Here is an 18,897-nt window from a genome sequence, read left to right as displayed (position 1 = left end):
GTCAGTGATAGGACAGAGGGAAGGAGATAGAGGGAGAGAGGAGGATGGGGAGAGAGAGAGGAGGATGGAGAGAGAGTGGACAAAGAGAGGGACCTGGAAGAACCAGGTGAGAAAGTGGACATGGAGGACTAGGCTCTTAAGAAAAAGAGATGTTGTGTTTTCCCCATCTGGTTCAGAGGCATTATTAGATTAGATAAAAAAGTTGAAAATCAACAGCAGAAAAAAACATGAATAATCTTGTCTAAAAATATGTTAAGGCTTATTTTACCATTCAAGGTATGTGCAGGGGTGTAGCTCCAAATTCTGGGCCCTGTGAAAGGCATTTTCTATGGGCCCCTCCCTACAGCCAAAGCTATGAATTCTAGCATATTTTTGGGCCCTCCTCACATGAGGGCCCTGGGCACTCAGTCCCCTTCCCCCCAGTCCAACACCCCTGGGTATGTGTGCTGCAATAATCATGCTTTGTAGTTTCCATCTTTTTTCACAGCAGATGCCTTGAATCTGTTGATAGTTTGTCATAATTGCATATCTCAATCTGTCTATTTCTTTCCCCAAAACTCACAAGAAGTCATGATTTAAGGGTTTAAAAAAAATATATATATATACGGGAGCATGCCCCCAAACCCCCCTAGCTTAACTGCTATCAACTTTTCATTAGGGGCTGAGCACCCCCAAAGGTCAGATCCTAGAATCGCCCCTGGGTCAAACAACCTAGTTTGCTTTTCTTTTCTTTTTGCACAGGATATGATAAGTGAGCAGCTCAGTAGTGTGTGTGAGAGCATTTCACTCGTGTGTGTGTGTGTGTGTGTGTGTGTGTGTGTGTGTGTGTGTGTGTGTGTGTGTGTGTGTGTGTGTGTGTGTGTGTGTGTGTGTGTGTGTGTGTGTGTGTGTGTGTGTGTGTGTGTGTGTGTAAGGTAATTGGGAATAATGTCCCTGATGGAGTCTCATACAAACTCGGTCATTTCCACCAGCTGACAGTTTGTAACATAGAAACAAAATGATTTCTGGATCTTTTTTTATATTTTGTAGCTGACTTTACCAGCTGACTTCTCTATCGGCTGCTGAATCAGGAGACGTCTCTTACGTTGTAAGACCAGCCTCTGGAGACTCGACCAGCTCCGTCACAGCGACACTGGGCTTTATGTTATTGCACTCTGAGTTATTATATATACAGTATATTATATGCACTTGTGGATTAAAACTAAATTATTAATTAAGTTGATGTTGAAAACATTTTATTTTGGTAATTTCCTTTTTCTTTTAAAGAAATGATTCATTGAACTTTTTGTTGCTTCCATACAGGTTATAAAACCAATAAACAGATCATTTATATGTGCTGCGTTTTTGAGTCATGAGTTTGTCATGCCTCAAATAGAAGGAATATAGTAGCAGTTAGAAAAAGGTGTTTAATAAATAAGGTGTTCACATAATTTTTTTATTTAAAAAACTACTTTAAAGACAGTTTTGTTTTGATTGACTTTCACTATTTGCAGGAACATAACCGTTAAAAATAATCTAAAAGAGAACAGTTACAAAAACAGTGTTTCCTTTTCCTTATTTGATATTCACTAAAATAAGTAGAAGTTTTTTCAAGTGATAATATTGATTTTGGAGTTCTGTTTTGTGCCACACAGCGCCTCATGTGTGTCAGTCGGGTCCATCTCACTCCCCCTCCAGCTGCAGGACCGGTGAAAAACTTTACCAGAAGAATGACCATCACAGCACAGCTAGACACGATAAAGGTTTGTGGTCTGGCTACAGTTCTCGGCCCAGAGGGAAAGGGATGGGGGACCAGTGCTAGGCGTCTGGTTGGGACTTCAGCATCTGGAGATGCACTATGCCAAACCAAAGAGTCAGCAGCAAACCACACGCCCTACCCAAATGATGAGCATTGTGTGATGAACTGATGACGCTGAAATAAGAAGGCTCCGGAGGGGTCGATCATATGACCCCGAGGCCTGCTTCACCAAAGGAAAAGATGCTCAATCTTATCTGGAGGTACGGACCAGTAGACGGACTGAGAGAAGGAGGGGGGAGCGAGAGACCGATCTGCTCTGACACACCTGACACACTGGGAAGTTAAGTAGCACACAGACTCACATTCTGAAAATACACACAGTAGTAGGAGAAGATAATTGGAAGTACTTATTTTTACTTTTAAGATAAGTATTCGTTGGTGTGTCAGTAAATGTTTAAAGTACATTTCACTGTTCAAATTTGAATTGGATTGATGAAAAGTTGATATAAATGATCCATTCAATACTTCCTAAAAACTGCCAACTTCACGAATATAGGTGGATGTACATAAAATGCGAGGAGAATGGATTAAACAATGAGGAAAGAGGATATTCCATTAATTCTACGAGAAAAGGGGACATTCTAAAACGTTTAACGTGAAAAAGCTTAACGTGGTTTAATGTACCTAAACAATGATCAATGATTACCAAATGTCTCTCTCATATTGCTCCTCATAACCACTGAACTGAACACTGTCAAAGAATCGATCCAACATCCAATTATTATGGACTTTATCTGACATTAAGCGTTTCTGCTTCACATTTTCAGCAGGGCAACAGAGCGGCTGTGGGTTGACTCTCCACGGTTCTCATGGGTTTTATAAGTTTTAGAATGTCCCTGTTGAACTCCTAGTGAGGAGATTTATTATTTGTATTCAGGAATTCAACTGTCTGTCATGTAAACCCGAAAATACAAATGAAAAATCATTAAAATTATGAACTGTGTCATTATGAAACACATAAAACAAACACAGTGTTGGTCTGTACTGTTGTGCTGTTATACTCTTGGGGGAATTATTAGAATTTGTTGGGGATTTGTTAATTATAGAGTGTGGTCTAGACCCAGTCTGTCTGTAAAGTGTCTTGAGATAACTCTTGTTATGATTGGATACTATAAATGAAATTGAATTGAATTAAATAGATGGCTCAGCTGACGAGACCTTCAACATTAATTGTTGAAGGTCTTCAAGATAAAAGCAATCGAAGTATATGTCAGGTCTTCTCATTCTTTCTTGCAGTCCTGCGTTTAAAGGTGAACGAAGAAGCTCATGTTCAAGCTCTGTTGTGTACCTTTCAAAGAATGAGTGCTTAAGGTCCTTGTTTCACGAATTTAATAGAAGATTTACAGATTGGATGCTCTATGTGTAATAAGTATTTATAAAATTAAATATCCAAATTTAGTGTGCACAGCTTGTCCTTTTTATCAATCAATCAAACTTTATTTATAGAGCACTTTTCATACATGTAAAATGTAGCACAAAGTGCTTTACAATTAAAAACAATTGACCCCAAACCCCCCATCACATAGATACATCCCCAGACACCTACAGACACACACCCACCAACAACATCCAGATACACCGTCTCATACACACAATAAAACTAACATGTCACTGGGCACGGAAAAGCTGAATTAAACAGGTGGGTCTTGAGCCTTCTCTTAGAAATCTGAACATTCTCTGCAGCCCTGAGGTCCGACGGCAGACGGGGGCGCTTCTCCGTGAGTGTGTGTCCTGACCTTGGGAATAGTTAAAAGGCCAGTACCAGAGGACCTCAGGGTTCACGAAGGCTTATATGGTAAAAGCAGTTCAAAAAGATAAGAAGGCCCAACACCATTAAGACATTTAAAAACTAACAAAACAACCTTAAAATCAATCCTGAAACACACAGGGAGCCAATGCAATGATCTTAAAACTCTTGTAATATGTGCCCGCCTTCTGGTCCTCGTCAGCACACGACTCAAATGTATACAATTCACCATGTTTCCTGCTTTATGAAGGTGAGGTTAATGTTCATCTTCACACAAACAACAAAATCGGATGAAAATATAGCTGCAAGTACCAGAATGGCGCTGCCATGGCATGAGCAGGGGCGCCACCAGGAATTTTGGGCCCCATGACAAAAAATCTAATTGGGCCCCTTCTGCGCAGCTGTTGTCACCACATCTCCAGAACCTAACTGTCCCATCAAAAGCTTTACATAACTCTAATTAAAGGCTTGCGTCTTGTAGTTCAATACTAGAGGACAAATGACACCACTCCTTGCGTGTCCTCACAATCAGCTATCATGTCCCTGTACCAAGTTTGGACTTCATACATCAAAACGTTGCTGAGATATGAGCTCAGGGATTGGGTCTTGAGTCCATGTACAAAGTTCGGTTTCAATATATGAAAGCATTGGTGAGATATGAGCCTACTTCCTGTGATTATAGCACCGACCTAGTTCTCAAAAGACTAAAAATTGATTGTTTGTCCTCAAGATGCGGTCCCAAGTCGATGTATCAAGTTTGGTTTCAATATGTGAAAGCATTGCTTAGATATGAGCTCATTTACTGTAACTCCAGCGCCACCCTAGGGGTCGAAGGTCACCAAATTGATTGTGCTTCCTCATTATGGGGTACCAAGTTCATCTACCAAATTTGGCTTTGATACGTGAAAGTGTTGCTGAGATATGAGCCTACTTCCTGTGATAATAGTTCTTGAGCCTCTTCCTAATTGCGCCATGTACTAAGATTGGTGTTGATACGTAAACGACTTGCAGATACATGAGTTCACTACCTGTTTGGCATCTTCTGCCTTGATTTCGATTGACTGTAACGGGCAACACTTTCGAATATCAATACGCAATGGAATAACTTTTGTGAGGCATGGTCTGTAGATCATCAAGATTTCGTGAAAATCTGACCAATTTTGTGACTTGTGAAAAGTTTTTAGTGTTTTTGATCAAATCCAATATGGCGGAAGGTCCAACATGGTGGATATTGACATCATGGGGTGCGTTGAGTTTGCCGTCATCCAAGGATTACAACTATATCTTGATGTTCAAAATCGGGCATACGGTTCAAAAGTTAATCGCATGGATGCAACTCCAACTTTGACCCATTGGTGGCGCTAGACTGCCTGTGGTGCAACTTGGTGAAATTAATTATGGGACTGTCCCGAATCAGTGTGCCAAATTTCACAACTTTTTACTGGACGGTTCTATGGCCTGCCATAGACTCCCATGGCAGAGGAAAGATGTGTAATAATAAGAAAATGTAGAATCACTAATGGTGCCTCGCATCTTCGCTGCTTGGCTTTAATTTGGTTTATTGTTTTCTCTGAGCTCTGAAAATGTAATAAAGTATTTGTCAATCTTCGAAAGTGTGTTTTAATCATTTATATTCCTGCGTGTTTTTCAGAGGAAGTCTGGAACACTTTCGGACTTTTATTTTGAAGTTCAGCAACTAATCTGCACCGGAAGCTGCCGTCTTCACTACGGCTAACTTGACACTTTGAACAAGATGGCGTTTAGCAGAAACGTGTGTTAGCAGATTGTCTTAGTTGTGTTGAGAAAGAGGTAAAATTGAATAAAGTATTTGTCTTTCTTCAATAGTGTGTTTTAGTCATTTATATTCCTGCGTGTTTTTCAAAGGAAATCTTGAACACTTACGGACTTTTATTTTGAAGCTCAGCAACTGGAACACTTTCGGACTTTTATTTTGAGGCTCAGCAACTAATCGGCACCGGAAGCTGTAGTCTTTACTGCTGCTAACTTCACACTTTGAACAAGATGGCGTCTAGCAGAAAGGAGTGTTAGCAGTGCGTCTTTGCTGTGTAGAGAAAGAGGTAAAATGTGTAAAGTCCAGATGCTGAGAGCGTTGGTGGAGCAGCGACTAACTGCGGCTGCTGAAGAGATATTTGGGCTGTTTGAAAGAACGATAGCAGAGTACGAGGAGGAACTTTGTCGTTCAAAAGAGGAGAACGAGCGACAACGGGAGCTACTGGACGCTGTTTACAACCCTCAGCTTCGGCTACACAGAGCAGGTTTGGTCATTAAACCTTCAGTTGATCTTTCTCTCCTTCCTGGGATCTCTTCTCTCAGCAACGATATGACGATAGGACGTATGGAAATAAGCATTTGTTCATAAGATCTATTGTAATCTTCGCTCTTTAACTGGCCTTCGCCAAACTCACCAGACTCCATGTAAATAATCAGGACTTTTATCATCGAAAAACACACTGCATTCAAAGTGGACAGAAACACAATAAAACTATCAAAAGCCGTCTTGGTTCATCTTTCCACTGTTCCAACAATCACTCTGGTTTGGTTAAAATTAATCCTTAATTCACCCATTTACATGTGGAGATATGCTGGCTCTATACACGCTAAAAGTCCTGATTATTTACATGGAGTCTGGTTGAGATATGCTGGCTCTAAACACGCTAAAAGTCCTGATTATTTACATGGAGTCTGGTGGAGATATGCTGGCTCTAAACACGCTAAAAGTCCTGATTATTTACATGGAGTCTGGTGGAGATATGCTGGCTCTATACACGCTAAAAGTCCTGATTATTTACATGGAGTCTGGTGGAGATATGCTGGCTCTAAACACGCTAAAAGTCCTGATTATTTACATGGAGTCTGGTGGAGATATGCTGGCTCTAAACACGCTAAAAGTCCTGATTATTTACATGGAGTCTGGTGGAGATATGCTGGCTCTAAACACGCTAAAAGTCCTGATTATTTACATGGAGTCTGGTGGAGATATGCTGGCTCTAAACACGCTAAAAGTCCTGATTATTTACATGGAGTCTGGTGGAGATATGCTGGCTCTAAACACGCTAAAAGTCCTGATTATTTACATGGAGTCTTTGCTGGAAACACGCTAAAGTCCTGATTATTTACATGGAGTCTGGTGGGTTTGGTTGGAGATTATTTTTCTAGATAATCAAAGGTTCTTATTTAATAGGTATTTCCTTAGGACTGTATAGGTGATTGTTATAGTAGTGATGTTCACCTTGGACAACAGCACAGTATTGTAACCACAGAGGCTTAGAGGGTGTGTGTGTGTGTGTGTGTGTGTGTGTGTGTGTCTGTGTGTCTCTGTGTGTACGTGGGTGTGTGTGCCTCTGAGTATACGTGTGTGTGTGTGTGTGTGTGTCTCTCTCTCTGTGTGTGTGTTGTGGAAATACAAATATATGTCCACGGCTGAAGGTCAGATTAGAGGCTACTAAATATCCCTTTTGGATTAATTGTGCCAGCTGAAATTCTCAGTTAATATTTTAAAAGCTGTTATTGTTTGTTGTTACACTTTAAGTTGGCTGTGAGTAGGGTTGTAAAGGGGAAACTTTCCATGGAAAGTTAAGCTGTGGAATTTTGGAAACATTCCAATTTGAAAACTTTCAGGGGAATTAATGGGAATTTCCGAGAATGAACTGGAAATGTTGGGCAATTCATACAAACTCCATCTTATACAAACAAATATAAACATTTTGTTTTGCAATAAGCAGAGAGGGATATACAGTGAATACAAATGTTGAGTGGGTGTGGCCTCAATAGCCCTGCAGTAGGCTAAGTAGTAGCCCAAACCATTGACATTTTAGCTTAAAGTGCCCATATTATGAAAAAAAAAACCCCACTTTTTCTGGGATTTGGGGTGTTATTTTGTGTCTCTGGTGCTTCCACACGCACTTTGAAAAAAAATCCATCCACGCTGTTTTGAGTGAGATACGGTTTCTGAATGTGTCCTGCCTTCAGTCTGCGGGTGAGCTGATCAAAATCGGCTGGCTAGCCGCAGCCGTTAGCTCGTAGTGTTAGCGTTAGCATGCTAACGCTAGCATGCTATCTCGTTCTCAATAGCAAAGCACTGCTACAAAACACGTTCACCATAATCTCCAGAAGAACTACTTCCATGTGCTCCCTGGTTTAGAAGAAGTCTCCCAGCTGATCCTGCCTTGGAACTGACCAAAGTTGGAGAAACAGACTTTCTTTTACTGTCTATGGAGCTAGCTAACATGATCTACATCTGAGCTACTGAGCATGTGCGAGTACAATCAAAGATAGTACAGAAGAAGAAGAAAAGAGGTCTCACTCTGTAGCTAAAACAGAGACCAGGTGAAAAGATGATCTGCAGCAGTACAACTAAAATATGGTGTTTTTTGAAAATTAAATAATAATAATGTAAACCTATTCTGGTACAACCTTAAAATACAATTATGAACCTGAAAATTAGTATAATATGGGCACTCACTCAAAACGTATAGTATGCGTGAAATAAATTCATTTCACTGTGTGTAGTGTTTAACTTCGCTAACTAACCGTAATAGCGTGTAATGATAAAAAGACGTTGAGAATCACGCAGCGCGAGAGGTGATGATAGTTCCAGTCACTTCGTCATGTATTCACTTCGTTGAAACAAGAGAAGAAAGCCTCATTGATGTGAAGAACAGGACCGAGATACATATAGAAATGCTCTCCTATATGCCAACGCTCCGGCAAGTCCACTCACCCCGTCTCTGCTCGGGCATTTTTATTTTTTAAAGATAATTTTTTGGGGCATTTTTAAGCCTTTATTTGAAAGGACAGCTAAAGACATGAAAGGGGAGAGAGGGGGGAAATGACATGCAGCAAATGGCTGCAGGTCAGAGTCTAACCCAGGCCCGCTGCGTCGAGAAGTAAACCTCTATATATGGGCGCCCACTCTACCAGCTGAGCTAGCCGGGCGACTAGTTAAGGCAGTTGCTGTTTGTTGATTACTGCGTGTCATTGACAAATATAGGGAGGACATTCAACTGAAGTTGCATTAAATCAGGTTGTTTTAACCAAGATTATGCTGCAAGATGGGTTTTATTTCAACTATATTTAAGTTCCCTGTTATAGACTAACAGTATTATAACAAGCAGTATTAAAAATATCAGGTTAATTCCACACGCTCGCACAACGCACATACTCCTTACTTCTCTCATCTCACGGAACCAGCAGTTCAGGACAAATAAGACCTTTTACACATTTCCATGAATCATGGATGTGTTGATGACATAAATGAGGAAATATTAGAGGACTTAAGGAGATGTGATGTTGAACTGCATGTGCCGATACCACTTAACCCAAATGCCCCGGCAGCAGCAGCCCGGGAGAGGAGAGACACAAGAGCTGCATCGTCTGTAGTGAGGTCATCCCGGTCTAATGTTAGACTGCATTGCAAAAATATCACCATGCATTCATAACCTCGTCATTCGGTGAGAGTGAGCCCAAAACATTGGAAAGTATGTTTTTGTGACATTTCTTTATTTACATTTTGTCAAAATGAAAAATCAATACCATATAGAGATGTTCAGATACCATTTTTTCCCTCCCGATACCGATTCCGATACACGTCATGTGGGTATCGGCCGATACCGAGTACCGATACCAGTGGGTTAAAAAAAAAAAAGATCATACTACGCCTGCATGACTGTGATATGATTATCATTGTGGTAAGGCCTGGCTCAGGTTAAACCCTTTGTAAAACATGAATGAATACAGCAAATGGAAGAAATTTAATTTAATTTTAACAGTAGTGAAAAAGCAACTTAAACATAGGAATAATTATTTAAAAATAATAAAGTGCAGCCACAATATTGTAAAATAAAGGCTTTTAAATGTCTGAATAGAACAGTATAAAACAGTAGTGCAACAGCAACTAAATAAATATAGGAATAATTATTAAAAAAATAAAGTGCAGCCACAATTTTGTAAAATAAAAAAGGCATAATTCCTTTAAAAAAAAAAGTGCAGCCATTATGTACTAAAATAAAAAGGCATTTAAATCTTTAAATATTGCAGTATTTAACAATAGTGCAACACCAACCTATAAAGTAAAAATAAAAAGAGCAGCAGCTACACAATAAACAATACTTTAAAATAAGTAGGCTACACATTGCATTTTAGCAATTTAGTATTGCTCATAATTTCAAGAGCAAAGGCAGATTCTTCTTGAAGAAGATGAGCATTTCTGCCCTCTCTCCTCCTAGCCTGTTGCTTCTTGCATCAACAATGCTGGACGCTGCACTGAACAGTCTCTCACTATCAACACTGGTACAAGGAGCACAGAGAAACTTTGCAGCAGTGGCAGCCAGGGTCGGAAAACGAATTTGGTTGACTCCCCAGTACTGGAATGGGCTGTCTGAGCGTGGGACCGTTTGCTCTGTCAAATATGTCTGTATTTGAACTTGTGTGCTTGTGCTACTTGCCCCACGTTCCTCCTCATGCTCCTGCAGGATTTCCTCAAACAGGCCTTTCAAGCTGCTCTTTCTGCTGCTGCTGTCTGGCTGTGCTTCCATACGTGGAGCTTTATGGGGGTTTTCTGGCACTGTCTCTGCTCCCTCAGGTGTGGTCCTGCTCAGTAACGCCTCCATCTTCTCCACCTCTCGGGTCAGAGCATCCTTGGCATGCTTGATGTTGTCTGCCCTGTGAAGTATCTAAAAACAATGACAAATAATAAATAAATGTCTTAATGTGTAAAAAATAGCAACCTCCTCTATAGTAGTTTTTAGTGGTAACATATTAATGCAATAGTAATCAATAATAATGCAATATCTAGTTATCCAAAATACCATTTCAAAATTTTGTTTATAATATAGACTTTGAATAAAAAAAATATTAGACAAACCTGTCTTTGAATCTTGGGTCTGAAAGAGTGGCAACTGCATACAAGGGCTCGTTCTCGATGGTCTTGAATCTTTTCTGGACAGCCTCAAGAAGGGTTGTTTTCATGGTTTTTATACCTGTGTCCCCCTCGTTCTCACGAGCAAGCAGGCGTTTCAGCACTGTGACTGAGGGGATGACTTCAGCTGCAGAAGAGGTGGAGGAGCTAATCTGTTTGGTCAGTTCTTCAAATGGTGCCAGAACAGTGATTATTTTCTCCAGTAAAGCCCACTGGTTAGCTGTAAGGGTCACTGGCAGGTTGTGGTCAGCTCCATATGCTGAAATTGACCTCTTCTGCTCCAGTAAACTCTCAACCATATAGTAGGTACTGTTCCACCTCGTTGCTACGTCTTGGTGCAGACGTTTGATGGTCATTTGGAGATCTTTTTGAATATTCTCCAGGCGTGTAGTAGCCAGTGGCGAGTGTTTGAAATGCGCGACTATCTTCCTACCATTCGCCAGTGCATCACTCACACTTCTCTGTGACAGTAGCCCTTCATGCACCACCAGCTGGAGAGTGTGGGCGAAGCATCCCAAACTTGGTACATCCATCTCGTCCATGGCTTTCTTCATGTTGCTAGCGTTGTCGCGCAAAACAACATGAACGTTGGACTTGGGGATTTTCCACTTTACCAGCATCCCCTCAATTGCTTCGGCAATTAATGTGCCAGTATGTGACCCTCGGAACTCGTTGGCGTGCAGCACCGCACTTCGAGGGGTAAATGTTGACTCACTGTCCACCCAGTGTGACGTTAAACTTAGCAAAGACATGGGGCACACGTCGGAGCTCCAAATGTCCGTGGTAAAGCTGATTGCCTGCACGTCTTTCAGCATATACGAAACGTGTTCCCTAACGGCCTCGTATAATTTGGGTAGCACAGTTTCGGATATATATTTACGACCTGGCAAACAGCACCTTGGCTCCAAATGCTCCATTAAGCGGCGAAATCCCACATTTTCGACAACAGACAGGGGTTGGTCATCCAGGACAATAAACTCCAAAATTTTGTCGGTTGTCTTTGTTGCTTTTTGGCTGTCTTTAGGGAATTTATCTCGTCGCTGGAAGGCAGTTTCCAGAGTTTGCTGCTGCAGTTCGTCCTTCTTTTTCCCCTTTACTTTGGTAAATTCGTCGTGCTCTTTAGCGTGACGCGTCTTCAGATGTTTGATTAAGTTGCTGGTGTTGAAATTTGCAACACGCGTGCCACCCCTCGAAATTGCTTCTTTACATATGTTGCATGTCGCCGTCTTACTGGTGGGAAAAGCCACTGTAAAGTACTGCCAAACCGCCGACATGATGCGCTAACCTTAGCTCCTTTTTAAGGAGGCGCCAGGTGAACAATTCTTCTTCGCCCCTCTAAAACAGCAGCTGCTGATGGCAGCACAGCGCAACTTTTTTAAAAGCGGCGAAGAAGAACTGTGTCAGAGATGTCGGAGCTTTATATGTCAATTGAGCTAACCAGTAAATGGATTCCTATTTCTAATAAAGTACGTGGTATCGGATCGGTGCCTGGACTCCAGTACTCGCCGATACCGATGCCAGCATTTTCGGCCGTATCGGAGGCATTTCCGATACTGGTATCGGAATCGGAACAACTCTAATACCATATATATTTATAATAGCAATCCGCCATGGAACAAGTGTGCCTGGTTTTTAAAGGGAATGTGAGATAACGCTCTGATTGGTTTATTGCACGTTACGCCCAAACCAGACTTATGAGTAATGTAGCTACTTCAGACCAACCCAGTTAAGATTTACGTCGGGTGCAAGAGTCATTTATCCCGCCGGTATCATAGCAACAGCGCCCGAGATCCGCCGACAAAGTTACTTGTGTTTGGCGTTTGATACTTGAGTTTCAGATCGTTAAAATAGGGCCCTTAATCTTTATCTGTCATTCTCCTAATGCGCGCTTTTAGTTTATCTCATAAACCATAATAATAAAACCAGTCATCACTGCACTCTATTAGGGGTGTAAGAAAAAATCAATACACTTGAGTATCGCAATATTTTATTTTGTAATAATAGATTTTTTTTTTTTTTCTGTGTACTGAATTGTTTACCTAAAGTAAACTTCTTTTGACTTTTATGCACATCATTTCTTTTTTTTAATATTAGTTTTTCAAATATTATGCTTTAAAAAAATCCCAATATATCTCCTTACGCACAGTATCAAAATATATTGCAGTATATTGAATCGTGACCCATGTATTGTGATGCGTATCGTATCGCCAGATTCTTGCCAATACACAGCCCTATACACTATGTTCCTATTTTTTTCTACTTTTCTTTTTCCACTTCTCTACTTTCTTTGTCCTGTAGCAAAGTAGTTTATGGGATCTTTTATTAAGAAATTTGCCCTTTTTAAGCAAGCTAACATTTTTGGTATAAAGTTTAGACGGTTACACCACTTAGACATTTTTGCCATTATCCTCCAATCATTCTCTTAAAATTGATTAAAGCCAAACTCTTTAAAATATGGCCTCTAAAACAAGAATATATTGAAGTAATTTGTTTGTCTGTTTTTTAAATTTAATTTCACCTTTGTAGACACAAAAAATGGGCGTCACGTCAGTGACCCCTAAACAGTTGAAATAGTTAGCTAAAAGTACTGTCTAAATAGTTGAAGTATTTAGCTAAAATTACTGTCTAAAGAGTTGAAGCATTTAGCTAAAAGTACTGTCTAAAGAGTTGAAGTATTTAGCTAAAAGTACTGTCTAAAGAGTTGAAGTATTTAGCTAAAAGTACTGTCTAAAGAGTAAGATGTTATTGCAGGTAGTATGGCAGCTCTAACCGGCTTAATGCCCTCACGGGCTCCAGTCCACAATGATAGCAGTTTAGTCTAAGATTCAGTTCAGTTTATTTATGAAAGGGGGACGGCCCAAATTAATAAAACACATGATTTCCCATGGGTTAAAAAAAGCCAGAATTAACCAAAAGGCTATTTTTCATCTGTAGTCGCCTGCCCTCGATGTTAAAAACGGCTTTTTAAAATGCAAAGAAACACAAAGAAAACGCAGCAAAACAAAACTTAGCACAAAACATTACACAAACTGAAAGCAGCAAAACAAAGCACAAGACACGACACGACAGAGAAATATATACAACAGAGTATAAGGTGAAAATAACAACGAACACAGCCATTAAGAACAATAAAAGCAGTATTAAATTAGGAGGAAACAATAAGTAAAATTCAAATATGTCGACTTTACAAAGCAAAAGAATAAATGTATTATAACTAGTTTTAGGGCTGGGCGATATGGAGAAACTCAAATATCGTGAAATGTTTTACCTAATACCTCGTACCTTGTAGTGTTGACTATTGGTGCTTTCACAAAATTTTACACAATGAGATTTTTGATAAACAATCACCAGTAATGTGGATATAATGAGTAAGTGGGAAAAGGAAAATAATATAACCGTTATAACTATTATCCTATTATATAACTATTATATACTATTAGTCTGGTAAGTTCAGAAAATCACTTTACTGTAATACAGCCTTTAAAACCAGGAAAAAAATCTAAGACGATACCTAATCTCATATCACCATATCGATATAATATTGATATATTGCCCAGCTCTATTTAATGCTGACAGGTATATGTATTGACCATCCAGTGTTTTAGCTACATGGCAAAAGACATGGTATAGTATAAGGTATATGTGTTTGATTGTCTGATGTGGTTCGGGATTGAATTCCACTCTCTTGACCCTCTGATGGACCAGGCAGAATAACACAGCTTCCTCTTGAGGATCCCATTATGACTCAAACAGTATCTGATCTTCTGTTGATGCGTGCAACAAGTGGCGGGGGAGCTAGGTTGTGAGTGACTTTATATACCAAGCATACGTGTACATATTTCATTAGGTCTTCCCATCTTAAAAGCTGGCAGTGATGGAAACACTTAGTTTTTTTATTTGAAGTTTTTATGGCCCGTTTGTATAGTGATTCGAGTGGTTTCAGTGTGCTGTGGTTGGCCTGGGACCAGCTTGTCAAACAATAATTCAGATGGGTGAAAATCAAAGAATGTAAAAACATTTTGGCAACCTCTGTAGACATGAGATTTCTGATGGAATGAAAATTAGCAATATTTAACTTAACTAAAGATTTTTTTCACAAGTGACTTAAAGGAGAGGTTTGAGTCAATTAGCAGCCCAAGAAATTTAAATTCATTCACAACCTGTAATTTTACACCCTCAACCATTATGTGATGATCACTTGTGGATCTTTTAGTTTCACAAAAGAACATGCTAACTGTTTTAGAGACATTTAGTTGCAGGCAACACACTTGTAACAATGTTGTAACCTGAGCCATGGATCTGGTGATGAGCTAATAGCTAATACATCCATCCACAGTGCACGCGCAACCGTGGAGATGATAGAGCCTGTGAGGTAGTAGCTAGCTAACGTGGCTAAACATGCTAACACGGTCAACAGTGCTAACACAGCTAGCAGGATTACTCCCTAGTTAGCTAAAAGTACTGACTAAACATTTGTAATAGTTAGCTATAAGTACTGTGTAAACAGTTGTCTGTATTTGATTCTGTTTCCTGCAGATGTTGAGCAGCTGTTGGTGGTTAAAGAAGAGGTTCCCCCTGAGCAGCAGGAGTGTAGCTCCAGTGTGGACCAGCAGGAGCCAGAGCCCCCCCCACACATTAAAGAGGAACAGGAGGAACTGTGGAGCAGTCAGGAGGGAGAGCAGCTTCAAGGGCTGGAGGAGGCTGATATCACCAAGTTCCCATTCACTCCTGTCCCTGTGAAGAGTGAAGATGATGAAGAGGAAGCTCAGTCCTCACAGCTTCATCAGAGACAAACTCAACACATGGAAACAGAAGCTGATGGAGAGGACTGTGGAGGACCAGAACCAGCCAGGAACTCACATCCACTTTTACAACCAGAGACTGGAGATCAGACTGGAGACTCTTCTGAACCTGAGACTGATGAAAGTGCTGATTGGAAGGAGACCAGAGAACCTCAGTCAGCTTTAAACTCTCTGAAACATGATTCAAGACGTAAGAAACGATTCAGCTGCTCTGAGTGTGGCAGGAGATTTGGCCAAAGGGGAAATCTGAAGAGACACATGATGACTCATACAGGAGAGAAACCTTTTAGATGCCTAGTCTGTAAGAAATCTTTTACACAAGGTGGACATTTACAAAAACACATGATTATCCACACAAGAGAGGAGCCTTTTAGCTGTTCAGTTTGTAAGAAAACATTTGTAATATCTAGAAGTTTACGGTCACACATGAGAATCCACACAGGAGAAAGGCCTTTCAGCTGCTCAGTTTGTAATAAATCTTTTATACAGAGTGGAGATTTACAGAAACACATGAGAACACACACAGGAGAGAAACCTTTCAGCTGCTCAGTCTGTAAGAAATCTTTTACAGAAAGAGGAAGTTTACGGTCACACATGGTAGTCCACACAGGAGAGAAAAGATTCAGCTGCAGTGTTTGTAACAAAAGATTTGCCTGGCGTTCTGATGTCAAAGCACATAAATGTGTTGGTCCGATGGAAACAGAAGCTGATGGAGAGGACTGTGGAGGACCAGAACCAGCCAGGAACTCACATCCACTTTGACAACCAGAGACTAAAGACCAGACTGGAGACTCTTCTGAACCTGAGAATGATGACATGGAATAATGTGAGAGAGATGTGTTGTTTTTGACATGCTCAGTATCCTCCCGGATGAAATAAAGTGAAATAATTTGAAGTAAACCATCTGTTGACTAGCATGTACATTAGTAGTTATTGGCTGGGTCACAAGGACCTAAGAAAAGGAAGATGTTGGACTGTTTGAAGTAAAAATATCACCAGTTCAGGTCCCTCTAAAGATGTAACGAACATGAGGGAACTGTGGGCGTGAATGTATCCAGCTGACACCGCCCTAAAACGCTGTATAAGAAGAGAGTCATACGAAACTTAGATTCAGTTGTCTATTGGACTGACTATTGCCGGTGGTCAGTTGATGTGTCCGAGGCAGCTCGGTTTGTTAAAATGTAACAAATAAACCAGCATGGAGTGAATATCAACAGTGTCTGGAGTCTTCATGGTGTCCTCGCATAGAAATAAAATGGATAGAAAGGCCTGTGGACTGTTTGCCGTGGTCATTTGATGGGTACACAACGAAATGGTGATTGTTAGTCCAGTGACCATATGCGTCAGTAAACTGTGTTGAAGCTCGCTGGGAGGAGAGCCTCCTGACGCTGCTCGGGAGACGTTCTCGGAGGGAATGAGGAGGAACAGTTAGACCCAGCAGCAGTGGGTCAGACCACTAACGTTAGACCCAGCAGCAGTGGGTCAGACCACTAACGTCAGACCACTAACGTTAGACCCAGCAGCAGTGGGTCAGACCACTAACGTCAGACCACTAACATTAGACCCAGCAGCAGTGGGTCAGACCACTAACGTTAGACCCAGCAGCAGTGGGTCAGACCTCTAACGTTAGACCCAGCAGCAGTGGGTCAGACCTCTAACGTTAGACCCAGCAGCAGTGGGTCAGACCTCTAACATTAGACCCAGCAGCAGTGGGTCAGACCTGTAACGTTACACCCAGCAGCAGTGGGTCAGACCACTAACGTTAGACCCAGCAGCAGTGGGTCAGACCTCTAACATTAGACCCAGCAGCAGTGGGTCAGACCACTAACATTAGACCCAACAGCAGTGGGTCAGACCACTAACGTTAGACCCAGCAGCAGTGGGTCAGACCACTAACGTTAGACCCAGCAGCAGTGGGTCAGACCTCTAACATTAGACCCAGCAGCAGTGGGTCAGACCACTAACATTAGACCAGCAGCAGTGGGTCAGACCACTAACATTAGACCCAGCAGTAGTGGGTCAGACCACTAACGTTAGACCCAGCAGCAGTGGGTCAGACCTCTAACATTAGACCCAGCAGCAGTGGGTCAGACCTCTAACATTAGACCCAGCAGCAGTGGGTCAGACCTCTAACATTAGACCCAGCAGCAGTGGGTCAGACCACTAACGTTAGACCCAGCAGCAGTGGGTCAGACCACTAACATTAGACCCAGCAGCAGTGGGTCAGACCACTAACGTTAGACCCAGCAGCAGTGGGTCAGACCACTAACGTTAGACCCAGCAGCAGTGGGTCAGACCTCTAACGTTAGACCCAGCAGCAGTGGGTCAGTCCACTAACATTAGACCCAGCAGCAGTGGGTCAGACCTCTAACGTTAGACCCAGCAGCAGTGGGTCAGTCCACTAACATTAGACCCAGCAGCAGTGGGTCAGACCTCTAACATTAGACCCAGCAGCAGTGGGTCAGTCCACTAACATTAGACCCAGCAGCAGTGGGTCAGACCACTAACATTAGACCCAGCAGCAGTGGGTCAGACCTCTAACATTAGACCCAGCAGCAGTGGGTCAGACCTCTAACATTAGACCCAGCAGCAGTGGGTCAGACCTCTAACATTAGACCCAGCAGCAGTGGGTCAGACCACTAACGTTAGACCCAGCAGCAGTGGGTCAGACCTCTAACGTTAGACCCAGCAGCAGTGGGTCAGACCTCTAACGTTAGACCCAGCAGCAGTGGGTCAGACCTCTAACATTAGACCCAGCAGCAGTGGGTCAGCAGACCTCTAACATTAGACCCAGCAGCAGTGGGTCAGACCTCTAACGTTAGACCCAGCAGCAGTGGGTCAGACCTCTAACGTTAGACCCAGCAGCAGTGGGTCAGACCACTAACATTAGACCCAGCAGCAGTGGGTCAGACCTCTAACATTAGACCCAGCAGCAGTGGGTCAGACCTCTAACATTAGACCCAGCAGCAGTGGGTCAGACCTCTAACATTAGACCCAGCAGCAGTGGGTCAGACCACTAACACCCAGCAGCAGTGGGTCAGACCACTAACATTAGACCCAGCAGCAGTGGGTCAGACCACTAACGTTAGACCCAGCAGCAGTGGGTCAGACCTCTAACATTAGACCCAGCAGCAGGGGTCAGACCTCTAACATTAGACCCAGCAGCAGTGGGTCAGACCTCTAACGTTAGACCCAGCAGCAGTGGGTCAGACCACTAACGTTAGACCCAGCAGCAGTGGGTCAGACCTCTAACGTTAGACCCAGCAGCAGTGGGTCAGACCACTCTAACGTTAGACCCAGCAGCAGTGGGTCAGACCACTAACGCCCAGCAGCAGTGGGTCAGACCTCTAACGTTAGACCCAGCAGCAGTGGGTCAGACCTCTAACGTTAGACCCAGCAGCAGTGGGTCAGACCTCTAACGTTAGACCCAGCAGCAGTGGGTCAGACTTCTAACGTTAGACCCAGCAGCAGTGGGTCAGACCTCTAACGTTAGACCCAGCAGCAGTGGGTCAGACCACTAACGTTAGACCCAGCAGCAGTGGGTCAGACCACAGCACCCAGCAGGGGGTCAGACCTCTAACGTTAGACCCAGCAGCAGTGGGTCAGACCTCTA

This window comes from Perca flavescens, chromosome 14 (genome assembly GCF_004354835.1).
Source record: "Perca flavescens isolate YP-PL-M2 chromosome 14, PFLA_1.0, whole genome shotgun sequence".
NCBI classification, from domain to species: Eukaryota; Metazoa; Chordata; class Actinopteri; order Perciformes; family Percidae; genus Perca; species Perca flavescens.
Note: the sequence above shows the minus strand (reverse complement) of the source record.